Here is a 15,465-nt window from a genome sequence, read left to right on the forward strand (position 1 = left end):
GGAATGACAAGTCTTTTCACTGCACATATTTTACATTTTACACACTTGGTGGCCATACCCCCATTCAAAAAACTTTTATTGAGCACCTAATATTTGCTATGCACTATTTAAGAAACTATAAATAAACCAGAAATAAAATAGAAAAAAAAAACCTATGATATAATGAAACTTTAAGTTCTGTTGCCGAATGGGAGGAAATTAGGCTTTAAATTGAATAAGTAAATAAATCAAAGTTTACATTGGAAGGTAACAATTGTAATTTTACAAAGAAGAGGACAGAGTGGACATGCAAAGTGTTTTTAAAGTCAATAGTGTTGGGGCACCTGGGTGGTTCAGTTGGCTAAGCGTCTGACTTCAGCTCAGGTCATGATCTTGCGGTCCGTGAGTTCGAGCCCCACGTCAGGCTCTGTGCTGACCGCTCAGAGCCTGGAGCCTGTTTCGGATTATGTGTGTCTCCCTCTCTCTCTGACCCTACCCGGTTCATGCTCTGTCTCTCTCTGTCTCAAAAATAAATAAACGTTAACAAAAATAAAATTAAAATTAAAAAAAAATAAAGTCAATAGTGTTAAGTATATTCACATTTTTGTGAAATAGAGCTCCAGAATTTTTTCTTACTGCAAACCTAAAACTCTACATCGATTAAACCGTACATTTCCCCCCTCTCAGTTCCTGATAACCACATTTATACTTTTTCTGTTTCTGTAAATTTGACTACTTTAGATACCTCACATAAGTAGAAGCATACACTATTTGTGTTTTTGTGACTAGCTTATTTGATTAACATGAGGTCTTCAAAATTCATCCCTATTATACTATATAACAGGATTTTCCTCCTATTGTTTTTTTTTATTACATATCTGTAATTTAAAATTTCTCCCTTTTTACATTTCTGTGATATCTATTATGCTTACAAAATTAAAATAATTTTCATAGTGTAACCCTATATCACATGTATAACCATATTTCTTGATTACATTATTAATTGTATGTCTCTTTAACAATGCCAATTGGTTTATTTTGATCAGGACACAAAAATACCCACATTTTGCACTGATTCCTTATGCCAATTAAATGGTGTGTGTGTGTGTGTGTGTGTGTGTGTGTGTGTGTGTGTGTGTGTTTTATTCTTATGTAAGAATTTCCAGTCAGCACATTCAGCTCCAACCCTATCCTTTAAACCTTTATAAAAGACCACTCTATCCATGTGTACCCAGACTGGAAGAGCAAAGGAATAAGCACACCCATCAAGAAGTTCTCAACGAGTTATTGGTGCATGAGGATCTATGTCCTGTCTCACCACCAAAGGTGACTCTAAAGAGTGTATGTTTTACACACTTCCCCAGAAATAAACCATAGGATTAAGTTGCCCACTTTGGTAGATTACTTAATAAGGCACAGTTTATTAGCTTCCTTCTCTTCTCCATGTCAATTCCTTATGTCCTTATTGTAAGTTAAACAACTTACATCAAATCTCCATCTTAGGATCTGCTTCTATGGAAAAGGTTACTCTCCCCACTGTTTGGTAATGCTCTTTATTTCTTAGAGACATTTCATCCTATATATGTCTCATATTGTGTGTTTGGCTGATGGCTTCCTCAGGATGTTGTTAAATTCGGCTTAACCTTCATACTTCCTTCCTTTATGATTCTTTCCTCCTTCCTTCTTTTTTCTTTTCTTTTCTTTTCTTTTCTTTTCTTTTCGTTTTTATTTTCATTTCTTTTCTTTTCTTGTTTTTCTTTTCTGTTCTTTTGTCTTCTCTTCCCTTTTTTTCTTTCTGCTGATAATTACATCCATTCTTGAGTACTTCTGGTTCAAATGTAGTGTCAAAAGTACTTCAAAGGTGATGCTGAAAAATTCCTAAGAAAGCCCATCTTAAATTTCCAATTTTCTCATTTCTATTAATGTCACATTTGATATGTGAACTCACCTAGTGTCACTCTAATCAATTCTTTATAAATCCCCCTTTCAGATTTAAACTAATAATTTATAGTCACGGATGACTGGCCTAGTTCCATGATTTCACCAGGGGAGGCAATATTATAATTTTGATATCTGTCATTCTTTTCTGAATTTTATTTTTTAATATGAAACTTACTGTCAAGTTGGTTTCCATACAACACCCAGTGCTCATCCAAACAGGTGCCCTCCTCAATACCCTTCACCCAGCAACCCCTCCCTCGTACCCCCATAAACCCTTAGTTTGTTCTCAGTTTTTAGGAGTCTCTTATGTTTTGGCTCCCTCCCTCTCTAACCATTTTTTTCCTTCCCTTCCCGCATGGTCTTCTGTTAAGTGTCTCAAGATCCACATAGGAGTGAAAACATATGGAATCTGTCCTTCTCTCTATGACTTATTTCACTTAGCATCACACTCTCCAGTTCCATCCATGTTGCTACAAAAGGCCATATTTCATTCTTTCTCATTGACACATAGTATTCCACTGTGTATATAAACCACAATTTCTCTATCCATTCGTCAGTTGATGGACATTTAGGCTCTTTCCACAATTTGGCTATTGTTGAGAGTGCTGCTATAAACATTGGGGTACAAGTGCCCCTATGCATCAGTACTCCTGTATCCCTTGGGTAAATTCCTAGCAGTGCTACTGCTGGGTCATAGGGTAGGTCTATTTTTAATTTTTGGAGGAACCTCCACGCTGTCTTCCAGACCGGCTTCACCAGTTTGCATTCCTACCAACAGTGCAAGAGGGTTCCCATTTCACCAAATCCTCTCCAGCATCTATAGTCTCCTGTTTTCTTCATTTTAGGCACTCTGACTGGTGTGAGGTGATATCTGAGTGTGGTTTTGATTTGTAATTCTCTGATGAGGAGCGACGTTGAGCATCTTTTCATGTGCTTGTTGGCCATTTGGATGTCTTCTTTAGAGAAGTGTCTATTCATGTTTTCTGTCCATTTCTTCACTGGATTATTTGTTTTTCAGGTGTGGAGTTTGGTAAGCTCTTTATAGATTTCGGATACTAACCCTTTGTCCAATATGTCATTTGCAAATATCTTTTCCCATTCCGTTGGTTGCCTTTTAGTTGTGTTGATTGTTTCCTTTGCTGTGCAGAAGCTTTTTATCTTCATGAAGTCCCAATAGTTCATTTTTGCTTTTAATTCCTTAGCCTTTGGGGAATGTGTCAAGTAAGAAATTGCTGCAGCTGAGGTCAGAGAGGTTTTTCCCTGCTTTCTCCTCTAGGGTTTTGATGGTTTCCTGTCTCACATTCAGGTCCTTTATCCATTTTGAGTTTGTTTTTGTGAACGGTGTAAGAAAGTGGTCTAGTTTCATCCTTCTGCATGTTGCTGTCCAGTTCTACCAGCACCATTTGTTAAAGGGCTGTCATTATTTCCACTGGATATTTTTTCCAGCTTTGTCAAAGATGAGTTGGCCATACGTTTGTGGGTCTAGTTCTGGGGTTTCTATTCTATTCCATTGTTCTATGTGTCTGTTTTTGTGCCAGTACCATGCTGTCTTGATGATAACAGCTTTGTAGTAGAGGCTAAAGTCTGGGATTGTGATGCCTCCTGCTTTGGTCTTCTTCAAAATTACTTTGCCTATTCAGGGCCTTTTGTGGTTCATTACAAATATTAGGATCGCTTGTTCTAGCTTGGAGAAGAATGTTGGTACAATTTTGATTGGGATTGCATTGAATGTGTAGATAGGTTTGGGAATTATTGACATTTTGACAATATTTATTCTTCCAATCCATAAGCACGGAATGTTTTTCCATTTCTTTATGTCTTCTTCCATTTCCTTCCTAAGCTTTCTATAGTTTTCTGCATACAGATCTTTCACGTTTTAGTTAGGTTCATTCCTAGGTATTTTACGCTTCTTGGTGCAATTGTGAATGGGATCGGTTTCTTTATTTGTCTTTCTGTTGCTTCAGTATTAGTGTATATGAATGGAACTGATTTCTGTATTTGATTTTGTATCATGCGACTTGCTGAATTCATGCATCAGCTCTAGCATACTTTTGGTGGAGTCTGTAGGGTTTTCCATGTCATCTGCAAAAAGTGAAAGCTTGACTTCATCTTTACCAATTTGGATGCCTTTGATTTCCTTTTGTTGTCTGATTGCTGATGCTAGCACTTCCAACACTATGTTAAACAACAGCAGTGAGAGTGGACATCCATGTCGTGTTCCTTATCTCAGGGGCAAAACTCTCAGTTTTTCCCCATTGAGGATGATATTAGCTGTGGGCTTTCCATAAATGGCTTTTATATGTTCTTTTTATATGTTCCTTTTATCCAGACTTTCTCAAGGGTTTTTATTAAGAAAGGATGCTGAGTTTTGTCAAAGGCTTTTCCTGCAACAATTGACAAGAACATATGGTTCTTATCTTTTCTTTTATTAATGTGATGTATCATGTTGATTGATTTGCAAATGTTGAATCAGATCTGCAGCCCAGAAATGAATTCCACTTGATCATGGTGAATATTTGTTTCCTATTCTGTTGAATTCGAATTGCTAGCATCTTATTGAGAATTTTTGCATGGATATTCATCAGGGATATTGGCCTGTAGTTCTCTTTTTTTTTGCTGGGTCTCTGTCTAGTTGGGGAATCAAAGTAAAGTTGGCTTCACAGAATGAGTCTGGAAGTTTTTTTTCCCTTTCTATTTTTTGGAAGAGGTTGAAAAGGATAGGTATTTTCTCTGCTTTAAATGTGTGGTAGAATTCCCCTGGGAAGCTATCTGGTCCTGGACTCTTATTTGTTGGGAGATTTTTGATACCTGCTTCAATTTCTTTGCTGGTTATGGGTCTGTTCAAGCTTTCTATTTCTTCCTATTTCAGTTTTGGAAGTGTGTGGGTGCTTAGGAATTTGTCCATTTCTTCCAGGTTGTCCAGTTTGTTGGTATATAATTTTTCATAGTATTCCCTGATAATTGCTTGTATTTCTGAGGGATTGGTTGTAATCATTCCATTTTCATTCATGATTTTATCTATTTGGGTCATCTCCCTTTTCCTTTTGAGAGGCCTGTCTAGAGGTTTATCAATTTTGTTTATTTTTTCAAAAAACCAACTCTTGGTTTTATTGATCTGCTCTATAGTTTTTTTAGATTCTATATTGCTTGTTTCTGCTCTGATCTTCATTATTTCTCTTCTGCTACTGGGTTTGGGGTGTCTTTGCTGTTCTGCTTCTAGTTCCTTTGGGTGTGCTGTTAGATTTTGTATTTGGGATTTTTCTTGTGTCTTGAGATAGGCCTGGATTGCAATGTATTTTCCTCTCAGGACTGCCTTTGTTGCATCCCAAAGCATTTGGATTGTTGTATTTTCATTTTCATTTGTTTCCATATATTTTTTTAAATTTCTTGTCTCATTCCCTGGTTGACCCATTCATTCTTTAGTAGGGTATTCCTTAACCTCCATGCTTTTGGAGTTTTTCCATACTTTTTCCTGTGGTTGATTTCAATCTTCATCACATTGTGGTCTGAAAGTATGCATGGTGTTATCTCAATTCCTATATACTTATGAAGGGCTGTTTTGTGACCCAGTATGTGATCTATCTTAGAGAAGGTTCCATGTGCACTCGAGAAGAAAGTATATTCTGTTGCTTTGAGATGCAGAGTTCTAAATATATCTGTCAAGTACATCTGATACAGCGTACCACTCAGGGCCCTTGTTTCTTTATTGATTCTGTGTCTAGATGATCTATCCAATGTTGGAAGTGGAGTACTAAAGTACCCTGCAATTACCACATTCTTATCAGTAAGGCTAATTATGTTTGTGATTAATTGTTTATATATTTGGGGGCTCCCGTATTCGGTACATAGACATTTATAATTGTTAGCTCTTCCTGATGGATAGACCCTGTAATTATTCTATAATGTGCTTCTTCATCTCTTGTTACAGCCTTTAATTTACAGTCTGGTTTGTCTGATATAAGCATGGCTACTCGAGCTTTCTTTTGACTTCCAGTAGCATGATAGATAGCTCTCCATCCCCTCACTTTCAATCTGAAGGTGTCCTCAGGTCTAAAATGAGTCTCTTGTAGACAACAAATAGATGGGTCTTGTTTTTTTTATCCATTCTGATACCTTATGTCTTTTGGTTGGAGTATTTAGTCCATTTATATTCAGTGTTATTATAGAATGATATGCATTTAGAGTCATTGTGATGTCTGTAGTTTTCATGCTTGTAGTGATGTGTCTGGTACTTTGTCTCACAGGATCCCCCTTAGCATCTCTTGTAGGGCTGGTTTAGTGGTGATGAATTCCTTCAGTTTTTGTTTGTTTGGGAAGACCTTTATCTCTCCTATTTTAAATGACAGACTTGCTGGATAAAGGATTCTCAGCTGCATTTTTTTCTGTTCATCACATTGAAGATTTCCTGCCATTCCCTTCTGGCCTGTCAAGTTTCAGTAGACAGATCCGTCACGAGTCTTTTTTGGTCTCTCTTTATATGTTAGAACATGTTTATCCCAAAATTTTCTCTTTATCCTTGTATTTTGCCAGTTTTACCATGATATGTCATGCAGAAGTTCTATTCAAGTTATGTCTGAAGGGAGTTCTCTGTGCCTCTTGGATTTCAACACATTTTTCCTTCCTCAGTTCATTTAAGTTCTCATCTATGATTTCTTCAAGTACACCTTCATCAACTTTCCCTCTCTCTTCCTCCTCTGTAATCCCATTAATGCATATATTATTTCATTTAATTATGTCACTTAGTTCTCTAAATCTCCCCTCATACTCCTGGATTTTTTTATCTCTCTTTTTCTCAGCTTCTACTTTTTCCATAATTTTATCTTCTAGTTCACCTATTCTCTCCTCTGCCTCTTCAATCCGAGCTGTGGCTGGCTCCATTTTATTTTGTAGCTCATTTATAGCATTTATTTAGGTCCTCCTGACTGTTTCTTAGTCCCTTGAACTCTGTAGTAATAGATTCTCTGCTGTCCTCTATACTTGTTTCAAGCCCAGCAATTACTTTTATGACTACTATTTTAAATTCATTTTCTGCTATATTGCTTAAATAGTTTTTGATCAGTTCTTTAGCTGTTGCTACTTCCTGGAGTTTCTTTTGAGGAGAATTCTTCTGTTTCATCATTTTGGATAGTCCCTGGAGTGGCGGGGAACTACAGGGCTCTTCCCCTGTGCTGTCTGGAGTAACTTGCATTGGTTGGCGGGGCCGCAGTTAGATGATGTCTGCCCCAGCCCACTGCTGGGGCCACAGTCAGACTGGTGTGTACCTTATCTTCCCTCTCTCAGGGGCAGGACTGTCTGTGGAGTGGTGTGGCCTCTGTCTAGGCTACTTGCACACTGCCAAGCTTGTGGTGCTTGGATGGGATCTGGTGTATTAGCCAGGGTGGATCTGCAAGGTGCACAGGGGTGGGAGAGGCAGGCTCAGCTCACTTTGCCTTTGGTGGTCCGCTTCCAGAGGGGCCCAGTGGCACCGGAGGGAGGCAGACCTATTGGAGGGATGGATCCACACAAGCACAGCATTGTGTGTTTGCACAGTGCAAGCAAGTTCCTGATGGCAACTGGTTCCCTTTGGGATTTTGGCGGGGGGATGGGCAAGGGAGATGGTCCTTCCCAGTGCCTTTGTTCGCCACCAAGCTGAGCTCTGTCGTTTGGGGCTCAACAACTCTTCCTCCTGTTGTCCTTTAGCCCTCCCACTCTCCGAGCAAAGCTGTTGACTTATTCCAGATGTTAAGTCCTGTTGGCTGTCAGAACATATTCCATCCAGCCTCTCCACTTTTGCAAGCCAGACTCAGGGGCTCTGCCTTGCTGGGTGGGCTGGCTGCCCCTCCACCACCCTGGCTCCCTCCCGCCAGTCTGTGTAATGTGCACCAACTCTGCCCTTCCTACCCTCTTCTGTGGGCCTCTCGTCTATGTTTGGCTCCAGAGATTCCATTCTGCTAGTCTTCTGGCAGTTTTCTGGGTTATTTAGGCAGATGTGGGTGGAATCTACGTGGTCTGTAGGAAGATGTGAGCGCAGCCATCCTCCTATGCCGCCATCTTCCCAGTTCCTCTTTTCTGAATTTATAGTTAAAACTTTAAAAATTATTCAGTTACACTAATATAATTCATATTGTAAAGGCAAGATGTGTAGTTTCCCTCCCCCAGTAGTAAATAATGATTTTATTTGGATGAAGAGGCATCAGTAGGAACTGGGAGATTTCTTAAAATTGATATTTTAAAGTTTATTATTATTATTATTGTCTTGATGTTCAAATTATTCCCTCTTTGGCCAGTGTAATCCTTTCAAGTTGAGGTCCTGCCTCTTTGATATGACCTCATTATTATTTGATATCTTTATTGCTTGCTGGAAAAAGATGTTTTAAGTTCATCATGAGCATTCCCCTACAAATTGTTGATGTTGTACCTGAGAATTTTATCTAAGTACCATGTTTAGGAAACTGGAGTGACTCTTGTTACTAGTTGGTATGGCTCTTATGATTCTGCAATAGATAGAAAATATGTATTACTTAGAGAGAGAAATTAGTCATGGTTTTATATTTCTTATTAAAATTAAAATTACACAATTTTACTTCAATTATTTGTTTCTATATGTTTAGTGCATTTTCACTTAACACTAAAAAAAGTCTTGGTTCTTAACAATATTAGCATAAATATTGATTGCTTTCTCTTATAGTAGGTGCCTCAAAATAATAGAAATGGTACTACTAAAAGCAATGCTACTTAATAAGGTTAATATTTCTTGTGAATGTTTTCTCATAAGAATATATTATTTTATTTATATTTAAAGATTCTGATTTACAATATTTACCTTCGATAACTATGCTATCAACTTTCATTTTTCAGGTAAAGTAACAAACATATGGCAAAAAATATGACTATAATATGCAAATATATCACATATTGCTGCATATTATGTGCTTTTGCCTCATTTTATTATTCTGATATTTTAAATTTTTTTCTCTGTATTTTTACCAATCTCAATTTGTCAAATATTTGCTTTTTAGACCTTATATACCATATGTTTTCCTTTTATTGCACATATTTCTACTCTTATCCCTACTATTCCATACCTTCCTATTCCCTTAGATATATTTTGCTGGCCTTTTTACGTTATTCCGATTAATATTTATTTCATTACTTACAGTTTTTTCTTCAGATATAATAAGTATATAAAATGCTTTATATTTTGTTCTAAATATTCCTTACCAACATTACATTCATTTTTTTAAATAATATTTTTATTGAGTTAGGCATTACACAAAATAGAACTTCAATAATAATTTTTCATAAAACAAACACATTTTGCTTAATGAATAGTACATCACTAGCTCTGTACCATGTATGCCATCTTTAAATTAATAAACAACCATTTTCTCCAGTGAAAACACATGTAGTTATAAATACACTAAACAAGTAAAAAGAAAATGATTTTAGGAACACATTTTATTTATTGCCACATATTTAAAATACTATTAACATATGCAATTGCTACAAAAACTTTGCTGAAATATTTTATGTTATTTTTACATGTGATGTTAACCACATACTGTGCATTTTACATTTAGAGTATAAACCAATTCTGATTATCTTTGGTGCTTAATAATTTCATATGGCTGGTATAAAATATTGTACAATGTAACTGTTAAGCACCCATTGCTCAATTATACTGCAATTTATGTATACATTTGATTACTTTTCCAGTTACATAGAGGTATAACACATACACAAGAAACTTCATATAGTGTATGAAATTTAATGAGTTGGGGATATATATAAACACACACACACATACACATATATATATAATATGTTTATTATTTAGATCATGGTGATGGTAACATGAGTCTATGCATTTGATTATTGATATACATTTAGGTTGCTTCCAGATGAAATGAAATGAAATGAAATGAAATGAAATGAAATGAAATATTCATGTCTATGTCTCTTGGTGCATGTATGGATACACAGTTGTGTGTTCAAATTCAATAGATGTTGCCAAGTATATTTCTTTTAGTAGTGTCAGTTATTTTTTTCTAATTTTTATCTGTTCTGGAAAATAACTGATAGTATATAATATGGAGTTCAATTTTCATTTTCCCAATGACTAATAATGTTGAGCATCTTACCTTATTGATCATTTGTGGCATTGATTTATATTTCCCTAATATCCAGTTATGGAAAACCTACCACCCTTGTAAGGCATGCAGCATAATTTATTTAACTCTTTATTTTTTTTGTCATAGAATTTACAGTATACATATTATATGCATTAGAATTTATCTTTGACTAACATTGTATCATTTTGCATGTAGTAGAATAACTTTATAACAATATAATTATTTTTATGAAATTACTTATACTAACTGTGTTGGTTAATTTTATGTGTAAACTTAATGGAGTTAGGGATGCCCAGATAGCTGTTAAAACATTTGTCAAAGTGTCTGTGTGTTTCCAGAAGAGAGTACCATTAGAGTATGTGAACTGAGTAAAGAAATTTCCCTTACCAATGCAAATGTACTTCAATTCAGGGACTGAATACAATGAAAATGCAGAAGGGCACATTTGTATGTGCATACACTGGTATATTCAATATCTCTTACCCGTGGACATTATTGTTCCTGATTCTCAAGCCTTCAGACAGAGACTTACACAGTTGCCTCCCCCTGACTCTCAAGTCTTCATGTTTGAACTGGAAGTACAGCATCTGCTATATTGGGTGTTCAACTTGGAGACAGCAGAACTTGGTACTACCATAGTCACATGAGCCAATCACACATAATAAATTTATTTCCATCTAAGTATGTATCTATATTTATGTTGATATATTCTATTGAACCTGTTTTTATGTAGTACCCTTACTTACATTATAAACTGTGAAATGCATTATTTTTGCTTTAGGGAATCAATTACATAGAGTAACTAAAAATTACATAGTTGTCATAATATACTTACATTTATTTTTGTCCATTTCAGGAGATTTTGTGTTTTTTTTATATGGACCCAAATTCTCATGCTTCTAGGAGGTATTAAAGTAGCAAGTGTGGGACATTTCTTGAGTGATTACTAGAGTGTTATGTTCTGTGTCCCAGTAGAGTGTTTTGAGTTGTTAAACACTCTTATTGGTATATATTTTGCCTTACTTGAAAAGCATGCTAAGGATCCAATTCCACTTGTAATCTACCAGCTCCTGGTGATAAATACAGATCAGAGATTGCAACTCTATGGGGTATATTTGCTTTTCACTTTTACCAGATTCATTTCCCCCCTCAAGTTACACTATAACTTAAACCCATTGATTGACCTAATTTCCAAGAGGGGAAATTGAGGTATATCATAAAGAAGCATATGACATTTTGGGCAGTAGAAGCCTGTGCAAAACCTCTGATTAAGGGAAGATTGATAGGTATTGAAGGAGAGTGGACCTGTTTAGTACCTTAAGATGGTTTAAACAAATATAGGGACACAATAAATTCAGGAGTGTTTTCCTGTAATGTAGGACTCATTTTTTCCTACCCATGGCCTTGGTATAGCAGACCTTCCTTGATTGATAACACAACTTCATTGGAGCTCCACTACTTGCTCTATTAGATACTTGGCCTTGGCTTCAATTTTCTCTGATCTCCCACTGCAGAAGATGAGCCATTCCAAAGGAGCCCCTCTGGCTTTCACATTTAGCTTTCAAATGATAATTAATTAATTTCTTCTTTTGCTTATTCTTCCAGATCATCAATTGACTTAGTGATAGATATCCTATTCAGTTACAGTTACTATTTTCCCCATGTTTCTCAAAAACCTGATACATTGCACAAGTTATTGAATGCCCTTCTATGTATTATCTCACTTCTCCATTCCCTGTTCTAAAACTTGGACCCCTACTTTGAAGCAAGGAACCTGTGCTCTACATACATGCAAGGATGTAGCCCACATTAACTTCTGCATGGCAAGTGACCCAATTTCTAGTTTTATAAAACAGTTTTGGCTTACCCAGTAAGGAAGTACACAGTTGGAATAGCCCTTTGGATTTGGCCTGAGTTGGTGGACATGAATGGATTTTCACATTCCCACACTGATCATGAATTATTCCCTTCCTTAGGCAAATAGAGAGAGAGAGAAGAGAGAGAGAGAGAGAGAGAGAGAGAGAGAGAGAGAGAGAGAAAGAGAGAGATAGGTGGGGGGGGTTATAATTTTACACTTTAGGAGTTTGAGCCTGAGGGTGGGAGGAGTCCCTCTCTCTCTCCTCTCTCTTCTCTCTCTCTTTCCCCCCGCTTGCTCTCCCTCTCGCTCTCCTCTCTCTCTCTTCCTCTCTCTCTCTCTCGAGAGGAGAGTGAGAGGGAGAGTGAGATCTCTCTCTCTCCTCCCCCCCCTCCAGTCAGTTTACTGTCCCACTTCAGCGCAGGTTATGATCTTACAATTCAGGAGTTTGAGCTGGGGGGGGGGAAGCTTATGAGTTTATGGGTGAGGGGGGATTATGATTTTACACTTTAGGAGAGAGAGAGAGAGAGAAAGATCTTGCTCTCTCTCTCTCTCTCTCCCCCAACTTGCTCTGCCTCTCGCTCTCCCTCTCTCTCTCTTTTCCTCTCGAGAGAGGAGCTATCTAAAGGTGAAGGAATCCCTGAGGGGGCATATAGATGAAAGCTGTCTGCTAACAGTACTTTTAACAGCTGAACCATTAATTATTTAGGAAACAGAAAGCCACCAGGTTCACATCATCAGTGTTCCATTTTCATTACTGAGAGAAAAGTCTGCTCCAAGTGACATCTCACAGATGGAGGAAGTTTGAGGAAGACTGCATAGGGATTCATCTGGACTCTGTCTTTTCTCCTCAGTATCCTACTGTGTATCCTATTTCATTATAACAAATCTTACCTGTGAGTAAGTTCTATGATGAAACCTCTGAGTAATTCTTGAGAAATTCTGAAAAAATGGATGGTTTTGAGGACACACAAAACAAAAATTATTTATGGTAATAACACAAACAAAAAAGCCGTGGAATTTTGTTCCATCAGCACTCAGAATATAAAAATGGATTGAACTGGTTAGGTCATTCTCCAGCAGGTGCAGGACAATGGAATTTACAGCATTGGAAATGAAAAAGATTGAATATGTATCATGAGTATAAATTTGTTAATAGAAAAGAGTTAAGTCAGGAAGGGTTGATGAGGGCAAGTAATGAATGAGAAGTACTCATGAGATTAAATAAAATTATAAGTATGCTTGGAGAATGTTTAATATTGTCAATTTGGAAAAGTAGCTTTTGGGTTTTGATGAATAAATCAAATGTCATAATTTTATTTTTATTTTCCTGATATTTTCTACTATTTAATGTGTGCTTAATTTTGGAAAAGAGGATTGAGAGTTAAAAGCATCAGTTCATTAGGTCATTTCCTAGAACTAGCAAGGGCTAATCAGATTTATGTCAAATAAAGAAGCATGGAGCTTCAATCTGATTTATCAAAGAAAACAAACCATAAAAATACTGCTTTGTCCATATTAATGCACCAATTTAAAATAACAGATAAGAAGTTTTCATTAATAACAATAAAACTTGTACTTATTTTTAGAATGTTATCATCAAATAATTCCAGAAGTAGTAGTGGAAGTAACCATTTATAGTATCAACAATATCCTGTATTACAGAAAATCCAAATGCATATTTGGTGCTATTAATATTTTATTGAAATAGAGTATGTCAATGCATATTTAATGATACATTTCCATTGTTACAAAAAGGATAGTTTTTGTTTGTTACAATTTTTTATTTAAATTCTAGTTAGCTAACATGTAGTGTAATATTGGTTTCGGGAGTAGAATTTAGTCATTCAGAAGGAGGTGCCAAGATGGCGGAATAGCATATAAGTTTTTTGTGTCTCTCGTCAATGAAATACAGCCAGATCAACACTAAACCATCCTGCACACCTAGAAAACTGATTTGAGGATTAACACAAAAATCTTCACAACCTGAACCAGAGAACTTAGCAGGTATGCAGCATAGAGAAGTGAACTGGGGGAGAAAGCTGCGGAGGGCAGGGAGCTGGTTTTGCTTGCAGAAAGAGGACAGAGCCAGGGGTGGAGAGTGTGGAAAGCATTACCCCCGCCTGAAAGCATCTGGAGAGAAAAGAAAGAGTATGCAAGGGATTGATCAAAAAACGGAGAAAAGAGAGTGTTTAAGTTCCATTAAGACTTTACAAACAGGAGGAGTGCAGAGTCTGAAACTGTAGATCCATACCTGGTGGTGCTCTGGTGGGAAGTGCAAATCCTCACAAGCAGAGAGGGAGGTCCTTGGGGTCCTTGAGAAACAGGGGGAGAGACAGTTCTGCTGGGAGGACATTTGGTAGAGGCTGTGTGGTCTCCCCATAGGCAAAGGTCCTAATGGAGCCCAGAGAACAACCACATTCACTGGTGCTGGAACAAAGACATTAAGGGGGAAGCCTGGCACCAGATGTGAGTTGTGATTTTCCATAATCCCTGAAACACTGATGTTACACAATTGTGTGAACTTTTTCTGCGGCGGGCTGATGCTCTGGGCATCAGCAGCAGCACGGTCTCCCAAACATTCTTGGGAATGGGCCGGCACCCAGCCATTGGTCAGTGAGACATTCGCCAAGAATGTTTGAGCGGGACAAAGCCACAGTCCCTCAGAAGTGAGGGGTTGGGAAACACAGCCACGTGTGAGATAAAACTCAGGAGGGAGGTGCCACCTGGAAACTTGATTGGTTGGTCACAGACAGTGTAAAAGTGGGAGTGGACAGAAGCTGGACAGAAAGGAAAGGTGCAAGATTGCTAATCAGGAAGAGCACAGAGTTCTGATACTAGAGACTGGGTAGCTGGGTGATGCCATTTTCACCCCTCCTGTGCATGTGCATACACACCTATAGCTGCCACAACAATCCACCCCAGTAATCTAAGCACCACCATCTAATGTACAATGGTGCCATTACACTAAGCCATGCTCAACTGGGCCAACCTCCCTCTTCAGGAACAACACAAGTCTTTCTGCTTACTTAGTTTACAGACTATAAAGTGCTTCATAGTTCGACTTGTAGCAGAAACCGATGTAATTTCAATCATACTTCGGTCTGTTTGCTTGTCCATCTATCCATTTTTTTTTCTTTTCTTATCCTTGAATACAGAAAGAGGAAAAATTATTTTTACTTTCCATTTATATTAAAAATAATATTATTTAATTGTTTTCTACTATATTTTTATTGTTTGTAACTTTTTAAAATTCTATTTTTTACTTCCATCATTTCATTTTATACTATTTCACTGTATTCATTTTTTCAAATTTTCAGAAATTTTCCTTTCTTTTCTTTGCTTTTCTTTTCCTTTCTTTTATTTTATATCTTTCCCTTTTTTCTCTAATTTCTCAAGCTCCTTTCAACAAACACCAGGACACACCTAGGATCTAGATTACTTTATTTGATTTTTGTGGAGTTTTTAATTTTTCAATTTTAAATTGTTTACCTTATTAATTGCTTTTCTCCCTCAAAATGACAAAATGAAGGAATTCACCCTGAAGGAAAGAATAGGAAGAAATGATATCCAGGGAAT

The sequence above is a fragment of the Panthera pardus genome, unplaced genomic scaffold, assembly GCF_024362965.1.
Source record: "Panthera pardus isolate Hobbes unplaced genomic scaffold, ASM2436296v1 HiC_scaffold_1, whole genome shotgun sequence".
Taxonomy (NCBI): Eukaryota; Metazoa; Chordata; class Mammalia; order Carnivora; family Felidae; genus Panthera; species Panthera pardus.